This window comes from Puma concolor, chromosome B3 (assembly GCF_028749965.1).
Source record: "Puma concolor isolate L17-30 chromosome B3, mPumCon1.1.hap2, whole genome shotgun sequence".
Taxonomy (NCBI): domain Eukaryota; kingdom Metazoa; phylum Chordata; class Mammalia; order Carnivora; family Felidae; genus Puma; species Puma concolor.
Genome location: NC_141672.1, coordinates 32,620,430 through 32,634,460, shown reverse-complemented (window position 1 = coordinate 32,634,460; position 14,031 = coordinate 32,620,430). Strand labels below are relative to the sequence as shown.

Sequence of the window (14,031 nt, the reverse complement as noted above, 5' to 3'; positions counted from 1 at the left end):
GGTGCCCCGACTTCAGGCAGGCCTGTCTCTCCACGGGCAGGGAACCGAAGGGACACATTCAGGTTAGGTTGGCCCATAGCCCTGTGAGAACCAGGCACAGGATTCAGACTCCCATGGAGCCCTGAGAGTATAAGAGGGTAGGTTGAGGGAGGACAGTAGGAAAGGGGGGGACCCAAAGAAAGAGTCAAGGAGAGCCTACCTTCTGGATCTGCCAAAAGCACATTGGATCAAATCCATTTTTTAAACAACTGCTCTCTGAATGCCCATTTGGGGCCAAGCTCCGTGCTAGTGAGTGGGAGTGCAGCCACGAATGAGCTACACCACCTCTCCACCCTTACAGAGTTTTTATCTTCTGGTGAGGGAGGGAAGCAAATACGCAATCACAAGAGCGAGTGATTGCAATGATGCCACGGGAACGAAGATCTTTTACTTGTGCTGCTCTAAGCCCTCAGGTTGGTCACTCCCAGCTGTCTCAAACCACGAGGGCAGTGGCTGCAATGCAGCACGGCTTCATGACAGAGAGAACCTCGCAGTAATACGTGGTATGGCATCTCACCGTTCTTGCTTCTCCGATCTCCTGAGCTTGTCGTATTTGCCTTCCCTGAAGACCGTCAAATTCGTAATAACATCCAAACCACAGGAAACCCCATGGGACCCTGCTGACGTTCTCCTCGGTGCCGTCGCACCAGAAGTGGCAGCCTCCCCGGGGGGAGTAGGGCACCAGCAGGCCCTACGCACCTCATGCTTTGCACACACCATCTTAAAAATGACAACAAAAACAATAATCATATCTATCCATCAAGGACCAGCTCTATGGCCAGAACTGCATTAAGTGCTTTTATGGCTGCTGTTTCATACCCAAGCACCCCACGATAAGACACGTATTATTATCTGTGTTAGAAATGAGGGGATTTAGGGGCGCCTAGGTGGCTCAGCTGGGTAAGCATCCGGCTTCGGCTCAGGTAATGATCTCACGGTTCGTGAGTTCGAGCCCCATGTCGGGCTCTCTGCTGTCAGCACAGAGCCCGCTTCAAATCCTCTCTTCTCCCCACCCTTCTGCCCCTTCCCTGCTCACTCTCTCAAAAATAACATATATAATTTTTTAAAAATTTAGAAATGAGAGAGGATTTGGGCTCAAAGATTAATAACCCACCCAAAGTCCACTAGATGAGCACTACTAGGCTATGAAATTTGGTATGTCCAATGCCCAAATCTGCTTTCCAACCCCAGGGGATGAGAGGGATGGTGGAAAAGCAGGGTAGGAATCTGGAGCCCATAAGTCAAGAACCGCGGGTCCCAAAACCCTCGACCTCCTTTGGAAAACCTTCCCTGACAAAGCCCTCTTCCTCCACCTTCTACACCCTCATGGAAACTCCCTGAGGGAACTCAACTCTATATTGGGAAGCCTTATTTTTTTACTTTTCTGTTTTAGGATAAGTGGTCACACTCAGTGAAACTCTACTGATAGGACAAAGAGGTTGGACGTGACCTCTGACATCCTCTCTGCCTCTCTGCCTAAAATTCTATGACTCAAGGGCTCATTGATTCTATGATTCTAAGGTTTACCGGACTCTGTAGAAGCCAGAGGTTTTTGCCCTCTGCAAGTCTCTGGCAGGTCTAGGATGTCACAAACGATGAGAGTGGGCTGGAGACGTGGGAAGAGGAAAGGCTTTGCCCTCCGAAATTCTGTTTCTCCCACTGCTGGATCTACATCTGCCTTTAAGTCACCCCCCAGCCCCCCACCGAGCTGGAGGCAATGATGGAACTAGGACCACATGCTGAAGAGGGATGTGCATTAGAATAACTCTGGAGCTCTAGAAAAAATACAGACACCTGGATCCAGCTCCAAACCTAAGTTCTGGACTCTCTGGGAGTCCTAGATATTGAAGTGCCTTAAAATTTCCTTGCCTGATTTTGAGGTACAACCAAGGCTGAAAATCCTGGAAGAGAAGACAGGAATGCAGCCTGACCATGACATTTGTGTCTTAGGGATTCCGACCATGAGAGACTTTCTTTGGACCAGGAGAAGAACTCTTAGTGTATGTGACATACACTGTGAGCTGTGACATACAGTGGGTAGCACAAAGTCTTTCTGTGTCCCGGACAGATACCCCACACTCCTGGACTCTTGCCTTCACACCTTGCCAAGGATTGCCTACCCATCCAAGTAGACTTTCCCTCTGTGTCCCCCGAAACCTGCCGTCTGCTTGGTTTACACGTTTACTGAGGAAACAGAAAAGATCCAGAGGTCCCTCCCATTTTCAGAGGAAAAAATGACGCTGCTCTTCCATTGCCAGCAGGACAGATTTCTAGTTATTTTCCCTTTCAGCGACGATGGCTTAGTTGGCTTGTCCACACTTGTTTCCTCATGGTCTCTTAGCTTGCTCATTCATTTATTCTTTCATTCACGCATGCATGCATTTTTTATGAAACCCAGTCGGCGTGCCATGGGCTGACTTTCACAGAGTTATGAAAATTACTCTGATTTGTGCCCACCTCGTTTTGTTTTTTTTTTTTTTTGTTTTTTTTTTTTGCACACTCCGAAAAATTAGAATAAAATTTCCTAGAGGGTAGGAATTTTTATCCCTTTGGTATTTCTATATCCTCAGTGCCTATATCAGTGCCTGCCATATAGTAGTTACTCAGTATATATTTACTGAATGAATGGATACATTGAATAATTGTGCGAAAATAGAAAGCATAAGATCCAGCGATTTCTCCCACTCTTGGCAGTGTTCATACGGAGCATCCCATCTGTCGGGGATGCTGTGAGCACGGTTTTTCAAGTCTGAGCAGTATGAACAAAAAATAATCCCCTGTGAGGAGCACCCACTTCACTTGAGGCCAGTGACAGAAAACCAAATAATTACAACAAAACAAGTACTAGATTTGGAAGCCTGTGCAATGTGCCAAGAGAGCACGGAGGAAGGGAGGCCTCATGCTGTGCCCGGAATCATCAGGGCCAGTTTCACGAACCAGGCCACTTGAGATGTAGGATTTGAAGAAGGAACAGGAGTTAACTGGGTGGAAGCCAGCGTGTCTCAAAGAAATAGCAGAAAGCCTGTGCTAACGAGCACGGCAGCCTGAATGAGGGTGAGCAGTGTGGCTGAAGGAACCGGGCACCGGAGCAAAGCTGCAGAGATAAGCAAGAAATCGTTCGCAAAAGGCCTTGTACACCCGGCCGAGGAATTAGAGCATTATCCCGGCGGCAACGGGGAACCGCTGAAAGTGTTTCAATCACAGGAGGGACAAGACTGATGTTTTTCCTCGGGATAGGAAGCCTAGCACGAAGACAGCGGGGAAACCAGGTAGGTGAACAGAAGCAAGGAAAAGACGGGAGGCAGGAAGACGAGTCCAGAGTCTCCCAAGGCATCTGAGTATGAGGGGGCCAGAACCCGAAGCAAGGCAGTGAGAGCGGGCCTGTGGTGGAAGGTGTGGACCTGTGAGCTCTTTAAAGTAGAATCAATACGTTCTGGGGCGCCTGGGTGGCTCAGTCCACTAGGCGTCCGACTTCGGCTCAGGTCATGATCTCATGACCGTGGGTTCGAGCCCCGCATCGGGCTGTGTGCTGACAGCTCAGAGCCTGGAGCCTGCTTCGGATTCTGTGTCTCCCTCTCTCTGTCCCTCCTCTGCTCGTGCTCTGTCTCTCAAAAATAAACAAACATTAAAAAAAAAAAAAAAAGTAGAATCAATGCGTTCTGGAGACCAACTGAAAAGAGGAGGCCGGTGAAAGAATATAAATGAGGCACAGCAAAAACCAAACCACATCAGACACCCTCTTCCTCCCCAGGGCCCTGCAGAGCTCCTCCCGTGTCAGGGATCTCCACAGTGCCCAAAGGCACAGAGGCCAAAGGAATCAACACAAAACCACTGAACTGAGATACACATTTTGTGTTAGGGACATCCTGTAGCAAATGAGGCCAGCGTGGGTCCTGGACTCTCCAGGAAGGGAGCAGGAGGGCCCTGGAATTCAACCAAAGCATGGGGGTGCTCCCTAGTCTGGTCACCATCATCACCATTTGCTCATTCGATCATCCAGACTGTGATAAACTCTGGAGACGCAGCGATGAAGCAGGTCTGGTCCCTGCCATGGAGGACAGCAGAGAAAAGCTCCCAAGATCAGGATCCAAATGCGAGCAAAGGATTTGGGGATTTGCGTACACAGAGCGGGCGGAGTGGGATTTCTCACGTCTGTCTCGAATGAGCGCGCAGTGTCACAGACAAGAAAACAAACTCATGAGCACATTGCCCCTGTGAAATACTGCCAGCTAGAAAAATTAGAAGTATTTTTTAAAGATCCAAAACATGGGGAGGAACTCAAATCCTAGAGTGACTCCAAGAAAAGCCTGACTCTGCTCGTGGTTCGTGAGAAGAGTCTCTGTGTGCCCATCACAGCTGCAGGTTTTTGGTTCGGCCCGGGTTTGTGTTCCCGAACGTACTGCCCATAACGTGCCACGCTCTGTTCTAGCTACTGGAGATTCGCTGTTAGACCTCTTGCCTGGACTCCCGCCGTAGCTGCCGATCTTGCCCCTTCTCTTGTAGTCTACTTTCCACAAAACGGCCCAAAATGTCTTTTTAAAACCTCAATCAGACCACGCCATCCCTCGCAACCTTCTCTCCCTGCAGAACTCCTCACCCCCTTTCTGCCTTCACCTTCTAACTTACTGCCCTTCCCTCCTGCCACTGTTTTGCTGCCTGCGTACTCCCCTGTAGCGAAGGCGGTGTTCTCTGAGGTTTCTAGACCACAACAGGCGCGCACCTGCCCTGAGACCTTTGCATTTACTGTTCTCTCTGCTTCGAACACCCTTACCCTAAAGATCCCCATGGGTCACTGTTTCATATCACTCAGGTCTCAGATGCCAGCTTCTCAGAGGCTTTTCCCCTCCTCGCCTTATCCAAAGGGGGTCCCAGCGTCCCTGCCGGCACTCTCTGGAACACCATGGTTCGTTTTCTTTACAGCACGTATCACCTGCTGAAATTATCATTGTTTCTGTTAGCCTGTCTACTGGTTTATCGTAGACTATAAACCCCATGGTAGCTGGAAACCTGTCCCTCTTGTTCGCCTTCTTGCTGACAGCATCTTCAGGGCCTCGGCCGGCGCCTGGCCGAGTGAGTGTCGTGTTTGCTGAGAGGATCAATGCTGCCTCTGCAGAACTGAGCAAATACGGGAAAGAGGCACCAACGAGGGGGGCTTCAAACCTCCTGGGAAGCTGGAGGGTAGAGAGGTAAACGGTTAAAGCCACTGGCCGCACAGAGCAGTCCGTTTCCTTCCTTCCTTCAAAAGAACAAGAGCACACAGTGTTTGGACAGCAGTTCTGAGGCTATCCCTAAACACGATTTCTTCTCTGCGCCACGGCCCCCCCGTTGGCACCTTATCCCACAGTGTGTAGCATAACAATAAGCAGCATGTGGGGTGCATCATTCGCTCTACAGATCTTAAGCCAACACTACATGCCAACGGTTTACAAAGGCCTCCGCACTCACCTGGTCTCACGTAATCCTTTTGTGAGATCGCTCACACAGATGAGGAAACCGTGCGGGCTCAGGTAATTGCCAAGAATCTCTATGCCAATTAATAAGGGAGCCGGAAGCAAACCTTGGTCCTCCGGCTCCCCGAGGGCTCCTTCCACGAAGCCTCCGGGAGTGTAGTCATTTCAGAAAGGACCAACAGAAAACCTCTCCTGCCAGGGCTGGGTCAAGGGAGTGAGAAGCCCAGGGCGGCTGGAGGGGGTATTGCTCCTCCCTCTCTCTGTTCCCCAGAGAAAGCCACCCGTGCTCTATCTTTTGGGGTTGCCCACGGAGAGAGGAATGCCACCCTTCTGCCCTGCTGCCTACACACCAAGGGGAAGCTGGTGATTAGCTGCCTTTATGTACCTTTTCCCCGGCTCGTTCTCCAGAAGCCTGATTTATTTTAATGCCATTTAATTTCTCTTAATTTTCAAATGTTGAAATATGGAATTAAATCATATCATTGCCTGAATGGAGAACAAAGGGGCTCTGGCGAGCAGTCAAAATCATCTCTCTGAGCCACGGCTGGGGGTTCTCTTGTACCATCAGCTCTAGGGCACTCTGGGCCTCCTTCAACAAGAGGGTGCCAGGGGCAGACTCCGAGGATGGGAGGGGGGTCAGCTGTGCTCTCTCCCCACTCCTGTCATGATTCCCCTCGAAGCCAACTCCCCCACTGCTTCCTCCTGAGGGGCCAGAAGGCACAGGCTCAACTCAGCTCTTCCAGTGTCATAGGGGAGAGAGGACGCTGGTGTGGCAGGGGGTGGCCAGAGCCTCTGGAAAGCTCCCGAGCAGAGCAGTCCCACAAAGACCCTCAGCAGAGCCTGCGTGGCTCCAGACACAGCCTTCCTGGACGGAAAAGGAAGCGGGGCGCGGTGCAGGAGCATCTGGGGTCTAGAGCATTACTGGTCATTCTGTGAATGCCCCGCAGTGTTGTAGGGGGAGGGGACTCCGTGCAGGAGTGCCAGCTGAAGGCCATCAGGACACTCAACCAGCTCGGGGCCCGGTGTAGGCCACACATCCAGAGAGTTGAGTTGGCTGGCCATGCTGATCTCTAGAAACCCAGTGAGATAACAGACACACCGGGGACTTCACCACTGGCTTCTTTTATGATAAATGGGACAGATCCCCTTTCCTGACCCCTCAAAAGTAAGGGAGGTTATTCACTTATTCACTCCTTCCTTATTCGTTGAAACGCCCACCGCAGCATGTGACAGAGAGCGGGAGAGAGAAAAAGCACGTGGTCCAAGAGGGGTGGGAAGCCACCTGGAAAAACAAAACAAAACACCTGCATTTCAGCATGTCCGCAGATGCGGTGTTAAAATCCAGAGGAAGGGACTGCTCTCCGCTGAAGCCTTCCCATCAGGAAGAGGCATTGGAATGGAACACTGAGGAACAGGTGAGAAGGAAGCCATGAACAAAGGCACAGAAGAGGAAAGGACAGGTTTACTGAGGTGCCCACACAGGAACTGTGGGGTGAGAAGCTTCACGTGCAGTGGCGAACCAGGCCGTGGAGAGCCTTGAGTACAGGCAGGTTGGACACCGGTCAAACACAGGAGGCCCCTCAGGGTTTCTGTGTAGAAAAACGGCAGGCAGGCCCAGAAGGGTGTTTTAGGAGGGGGTTCTTGTACCAGTCTCTTTTTTTTTTTTTTTTTAAACGTTTACTTATTATTGAGAGACAGAGAGACACAGAGCGTGAGCAGGGGAGGGGTAGAGAGACGGGGAGACACAGAATCCGAAGCAGGCTCCAGGCCTCTGAGCTGTCAGCACAGAGCCCGACGCGGGGCTCGAACTCACACACTGCGAGATCGTGACCCGAGCCGAAGTCGGCCGCTCAACCTACCGAGCCACCCAGGCGCCCCGATCCTGTACCAGTCTTAATACGAATTGGAGGGTGAAGCTGGGAAGGCGTCAGGAAACTATTTTATGTAGTTTAACAATAACAGCCACTACTTCACGGGGTATGGTAAGGACCGAATGGGAAAATCAAAGTCAAGCATTTGGCAACCGAGTATCTGTCAGGTGGTAAACTCCTAGAACAGTAACTATCGCCCGTACCGTTACTATTTCGTAAGAGCTTATCAGACGTACTCAGGTGCGGGTGGTAGGGATAGAGAAGATGGGGAGGGACTTCTCGGACACTAGCAATATTCAGGCAAATAAGGCAGAGGAGTCAAAGATAAACTTGGGGATTGTGAGCCAAGGTGACTGGAAGTCGGATGGTGCCGTCAACAGAAAGTGGGAAGTCAAGAGAAGTAGCTTCTAAGGACAAAGACAATGTCAGTTTAGCAGAAACTCAGTTTGAGGCGCTGAGGTGGCACCTTGTCAGAGATACTGTGCAAGTGGCTGGAAACAAGACACTGGGCGTGGGGAGCTACAGTGACAGGGGAGCCACCATCACGGCACCAACCACTGAGGGAGACTGCCGAGGGCCAGTGGGGGAGGGGAACGAGAGGGAGGAGAGACCCCTGGAGAGGAAGAGCAAGGGGGCCGCCTAGAGAACTGAGGGTCCTGGAGAGCTCAGTGTGGTGGAAGCCAAGAGGGGCGAGTTGTCTGGAAGGAACTGTCGATCTTATCTGATGGCGGGGAAGGAGATCAGAAACGAGTTCCTGTATCTGGGGAAGTGAGAAGTCCTCAGCAGTTGAGCAGAGGGTACCGAAAAGCGGGAAAGCATGGGGCTAAGTGAATGAGTGAGGTGACGAGATGGAGACAGATGTTTACTCTAAAATTTCAAGAGTTTGGTGAAAGCTGGCTGGAAAGGGAGCAGGAAGGGGTAGGAATTGGATGAGGGACATTCTTTTCCAGACGGCGCTTACTGAGCATTCTAAGAGTTGGAGGGAGGGGATCCAGTATGGAGGAGAAAGTGCACAAGGCAAGCTGATGAAGGCAGCGCAGGGGCGGCCGCCAGGCACCCTGCGGGAGAGGAAGGGAGACCTTTCCTACTCCGAGACTAGTGGCAGGGCAGGTGAGGAACGAAGTGGGCAGGTCCGGGTGCAAAGGAAGAATGCTGACCAAGTGCACACTGCCTGGCTTCATTCTGCAGGACGAGCGTAGCAGTGCCCGGCTCTAGGGGCCTCTCTTCTCAAATGGTTTCAGAAACGACCACAGGGAAGCCAGGGCAGGATTTCAGTTTCCAGTCCCACTTCGGGATCCAGGCCCCCCACGAACCAGCGCCCCTGCATACGACCAGGGAGGCATGATTTGGCATGGCAAGTATCAAAGCAGTACATTTCATCCAGGATGAAACAGAGCTGTTGTCTTGGGTAGACGTGATTCTGTATACCATCTGCAAATATGCTTGATTCTGGAATTAGTCTTTATTCACTCTCCATGTTATCAAAAGCGACACATATACATACACACGGACATATGCATATACTTGTGGTTCTCTCTATCTAAACATCTTGCTCAATAGTCTCTATGGATCCAAATACGGATCTGAATCCTCCTTACCCTTCCAGACCTCAGAGATCTCAGGTCTTTGGCAGTTCACCCGGCTTTGCAGCTCAGTAGACGAGGAAGTGTGTTTTACATCTGCTGGAGCCACTTTTCCTTCTCTCTTCCCTAGGGCGCCTTGTCAGTGTGGGGTTCAGAGTGACCATACAAAACACAGACAACCAAACACAAGCCAATCTCATTGAAGAAAATGGGGGAATGTCTTCCTAGAAGAGCAGCTCCGGCTTGTGGGCTAAAACAGAATGAGGAACCCATACCCCTCCCTCACAGGCCACCCAGAAGATGCCCAAGAGTTTCTACTGAGGCCTCCCAACTCCCTGCCTTGGTCTCTCTCCCTACATTCCAGTCTCAACATATCTTCCCGAATGCAAATCTGAGCGGGCACTTCCGTGCTAACAACCTTCCTAAAGCCCCCGCTGGAAGCAGTGAAATTCCTTAGCACGGAGTACAAGCCCTTCAAGGTTTGGCCCCTAGGGTCCTCCAAACCCCTCTCCCAGAATTGTACCCTCTGTCTTCAGTCATTTGGAAGAGCCATTATCCGTGTTAGGCCTTTGCATATGGATCCCCTGGGTCATAACACTTTCTCCCCGCTCCCTTCTCTGCTCTCACCAACGCCAACCCCTACCCATGCTTCCTTTGTGGGATGGCTGTCCCTAGAAGTCCTCCTTAAGCCCCCAGAAGAGGTGATCTCCCTACATTCTTCCACTACTCCCAGGATTTACCCTCCCCTGAAAGCAATCACTTTATACGGTAACTGGCAGTTAACTAGTTGATGATCCCTGCTGGAATGAATGTGTGTTTATGAGGAAAAGGACCATTCTATTTTATTTGCCTCTGTACCAGGCAAATGGCTGGCAGAGTAGTAGGCTGTCGTTGAATACTTACTGAACAAATAACTAACTGAATAAATGAGTGCTTTTTCCTTTCAGAGACTGATACATTTCGGAACTTCACCAAATATCTGAACCTCCAGGCAAAACCCCCAGGCTTGAGTGAGAAGGGGGTTGCCCTCTCTTCTCACCTAACCTTGGTAGCTTAAAGGGAAGCCAAGAAGTGTGACCCATTTCCCCAAATCCAGATTGTGAGCAGGGATGGACCAGGGAACAATGCCCCAGTGACTACCATGGACAATACCAGCAACTATGCCCAAAGACTGGCTCAGGGACAGGGCAGGGATGGGGCAAGAACACACTCCCCCAGCTTCAGGGTTCCAGCCCAGGAAGGAGCCTAAAGGAAGGAAATGTTTTTTTTACAGGGTGAGTTTGTTATCCTTGTTGTCTTTTCTCTGATCAGGAGACCACGGAAGGCAAGTACAAGAGACACCAAAGTGGAGATCAGAGGACCAGGAGCGGAGAGGAGGGATAACTTGGCTCTTCAAGTTCATTCGTTCATCCAGCATTTACTGAGTGCCTACAGCATGCCAGGCACAGTGCGAAGTCTTGGGGTTACGATGTGAATAAACACGAGCCATGTTCCCTCTCTTCATGCAGCTTCCTGTCTAGAGGTGTGACTAGCATTACTCAATCACGTAAGTAAATTTAATGTGCATCTTTAAGAGACTTCAAAATAATAGGTTCAGGTTATGAGTGTATAGAGGGGCTGGCCCAGTCAGAGAAGGTCTGGAAGGCTTCCTGGAAGAAGTAACCAATGAACTAAGTAAGAGCTGGAGGTGGAAGAGGAGTACCTGAGACAAGAATAGGGTTGGAGTTTAGGCGTGCTGGAAGAACAATAAAGCATTCTGGGTACAGAAAACTGCGTGAACAGCCTTCCTATCTCCATCAAGCTCAAGAAGGACTTCCACCAAGTTCATTTCTTTACACTCCATCTGCTTCTTCTCAGCCCAATACCTGTATTTTATTTAAGGGAAAAGGCTAGGAAGTGGACCTGTGGGCGGGGGCTGCGGGTAGGACTTGTAGATGGTAAGCTGGGGTGATCAGCCCCCACCAAGTCACCCTAAGCTCTGGGATCAATCATCCTGGGGCGAGGAGGTGCAAGGCACAAGAACGCAGGTTCCTCTCCAACTTGGGAGGCCGGCACAAAGAAGGGCCGGCGGAAGGCCAGCGCCCCAAGAGTGCACGGGTCCCCCTATTTCAGGAAGAGCATGGCGCAGCAGCTATATTTGAAAATCGAGGTAAACAAGCGCTCGGCTCAAGTGGATGGGGCACAACAGCTGTGGAAGATTAATCACACGCGGCCGCAAGTCACGAGGTCGCCAGAGGCCCTGAGGGTTCCCTTTCGGTGCCCCACCAGCAGGCCGGCTGCTCGCCCATCACGTACCCACAACTCCCCAGTCTCGGGTGTTTCTTGACCATCATGGGGCTCGGAGCCTCGCTGCCTGCCCTTCTGAGGAACTGCCCCAATTTCTACCCTCTGCCCAGGAGCCCCAACCACCAAACGTTCAGGGTTTGTTTTACAGTCGCCAGAAAAGACCAGCGAGTGAGTGAGTGAGAGTGAGAGAGAGAGAGAGTGAGAGAGAGAGAGAGAGAGAGGCGGGCAGCAAGCGGGTAAATTTATGGCACTGCATTAAAGGCATTTGTTCTATTTAAACCCCCCCCTCCACTCCCTCCACGGTTAAAAATAAAACACACTGAATAAAGACGAAAAACTGCTTCCCACCCCCCACCCCCGGAGCAAATCGCTTTCTACATCTCCCCCAGTGGCTCAGGTCCTCGGAGCAGGTCAGGCAGGGTCTGCAGAGCAGCGCTAGCCTCCGAAAGAGGGCCTGTGTGCGTGCGTGTGGTGTGTGTGCGTGTGTGTGGTGTGTGTGCGCGCGTGTGTGTGTGTGTTGGGGGGGGATAGTTACACACCTCCCTTCTCTCCACCTGGCCGCGGCCCGCCCAGACCCCCGCGGTCGGGAGGACCCAGGACCGGAGAAGCCCTCTCTCTCCCCGCCCCCTTGGCCGCGGCGGGCCGGTGCGCCGGGGCTGCAGTTCCCGACCCGCGGCCGCGGAGTCCCGGGGTTGGGCGCGCGCGTGCGTGTGGGGCCGCGGGCGCGCGCCGCGGGGGACCGCTCTCGGCTCCTAGCCCCCGACCCCGGCGGGCACTCACGGCCCCGGGAGCGCCGCACGCCCCGGCACGGCCGGCACACGGGCACACACGCAGCCGGTCCGCGCCGCAGCATTCGGTCCCCCCGCTGTGCACCCGCCGCCCGAGCGCACACACATGCCCCGGCGTCTCGTTCTGCCCCCCCCCCCCCGACCCCCCCCCCACCAGACACTCTGCCACAATACCACCCCCACCCCGGGCTCCGCAGACAAAACGTTCACTTTCCGGGGCACCCTCCCCCCACCTCTCCAGGCACTAAAACCCACAGGAAGGCAGCCCGTATGAATGATCTTGAGAAATAACTTAATTAACACAAGCATTCCCAAGCGAGAGCCCTCCGGGGAGGGGGGGGCACCCCAACCCCCCAGCCTCGGCCGCCCGCCGAGGGGGAAGGGCAGGAGGCTCACCCCATTACTCACCGTTTCCTCCCGGTCTCCGGAGCGGAGTGGCCAAGCGAGGGGGAGAGGAAGGTGCGCGACGCCCCGCCGCCCGGCTGCTCAGCGGCCGCAGCGGCTCATCGCCCCCGCGGGCTGCCCGCCGGCCGCAGCCGCGTCCGGGGCATGTCAGTCGGCCGCCGCCGCCGCCCGCGGGGCTCGTGGGCTCGCAGCCTTCGGCGGGGCGCGCGGGCTGCGGCCAGGGCAGGGGGCCTGGAGGGGAGCGGGGAGACCCCCCCCCGCCGAGGACCCCCGGAGGAGCCCGGGCCGGGGCGCGGGCTCGGGAACTGAGCCCGGGGAGGCCCGGAGTCCCGGCCGCCGGCAGCGGGGGGATCCCTGCCGGGAGGGGCGGGAAGGCGGGCGGCCCGGCGCGCCCTGGCGGCTCCGAGGGACCCCGGCTCGCGGCCGCGTCGCCGGGGCTTTCCCGGGGCTGGGCGCGCGCCGGCTCTCCGCCTGGCACGCCGTCACCGCGGGGGACGTGTCGGCCTCGCCGCGCGGAGGGTTCGCGCGGAGGGGCTGGTTTCTGGGCGAGCCGCGAGCTTTGCCCATTAAGCTGCAGCAAGAAGCCAAATCAAAAAGCCAATCTCCAAGCCTCCCAACCGAACGTCACCCTATCAGCTGGGAGCCAGGGAGCCGCACCGAATGACAAGCCGCGCATATTTATCCTCGCGCGCCGAGGGGGATTTTCAGATAGCGCCCCGAGCAGCCGCGGGCGAGTGGACCTGCGCCTCGCGGCCCGAGGGCCCCCGGGGGCCGAACGCGGGCGGAAGCCCTCGCCCGCGGCCACCCACCCAATCGCCGGAGCCCGGCGCCCGGGCGCCTCCCGGCCGGCGGCACTCCCGACACGGCGGCGCGTCCTGACCTGGATTCCGCGGAGTCCGGGGCTCCGGGCGGCGGGCGGGGAGGGCGGCCAGGCGGGCGCGCGGCACCGGCTTTCCCCTTGTCCTCAGGAGACGCCGCCTGCAATTCCGAAATGAAGTCTCCACCAACACATCTGTGGTTTTTAAATATAGCAGGGGACGATTACCCAGGCAGGGTCCACCCAGGCCTAAGGGAGGAGTTGAGGGGGGATGGAGGTTGGCAGGGGAGGGAAAAGAAAACTCCCTTTTTCCCCTCTTTTTTTTTTTTTTTCCCCTTCTGTTCTTGGTGCAGAACTCTGTCATTTTCTCAACCCAAATCAAACAACAGCTTGTGCGAGACGCTTGGGTGAGCGCTGGTATGTTGGCTTTTGGGTTTTTAAGGCTAAAAATAAGAGGGGGCTGCGTCCCAAATTGCTGCCTACCCTGGGCCTGGAGCCTGGAGGAGAGATGGTCTTTTGATGCAGCAGCAGAAGTAGGGTTTGGGGCTTGGCTCAGACAAAATGTACACACGCAGCCTGAAATCGGATGCCTGTAATTTCTTCTATATTTGTCAGGCGTGGTCCTGGAGGCAGGAGGGATGGCCAGGCCTCCCCTAAGAATGAGGTTTCATCTAGTTTATCGGTGGCCATTAGGCAGATCTAAAACGAGCTTGGTGGCTGGCTGGGCCTTCGTAGAGACAGCAGTAGGGATGCTGGGGCAGAACAGAAAGGTGGGAAGTTGTTCACCTCAGG

The 14,031-nt window shown here is 54.1% G+C and overlaps 1 protein-coding gene across 7 annotated transcripts in view; it reads right to left on the bottom strand.

Moving 5' to 3' along the window:
* The window catches only part of SLC8A3 (solute carrier family 8 member A3), a 143,732-nt gene extending 130,285 nt beyond the window's left edge, over window positions 1-13,447 (bottom strand). Inside the window, exon 1 of one of the 7 annotated variants that reach the window (XM_086709406.1) lies at window positions 13,303-13,447. The gene's annotated coding sequence lies outside the window, so the exon portion shown is untranslated. Of the gene's footprint in view, window positions 1-12,425; window positions 13,221-13,302 lie in introns of those variants that run through there. The other 6 variants (XM_086709408.1, XM_086709409.1, XM_086709405.1 and 3 more) reach the window with 6 other exon arrangements.
* Window positions 13,448-14,031: the final 584 nt, after the last annotated feature.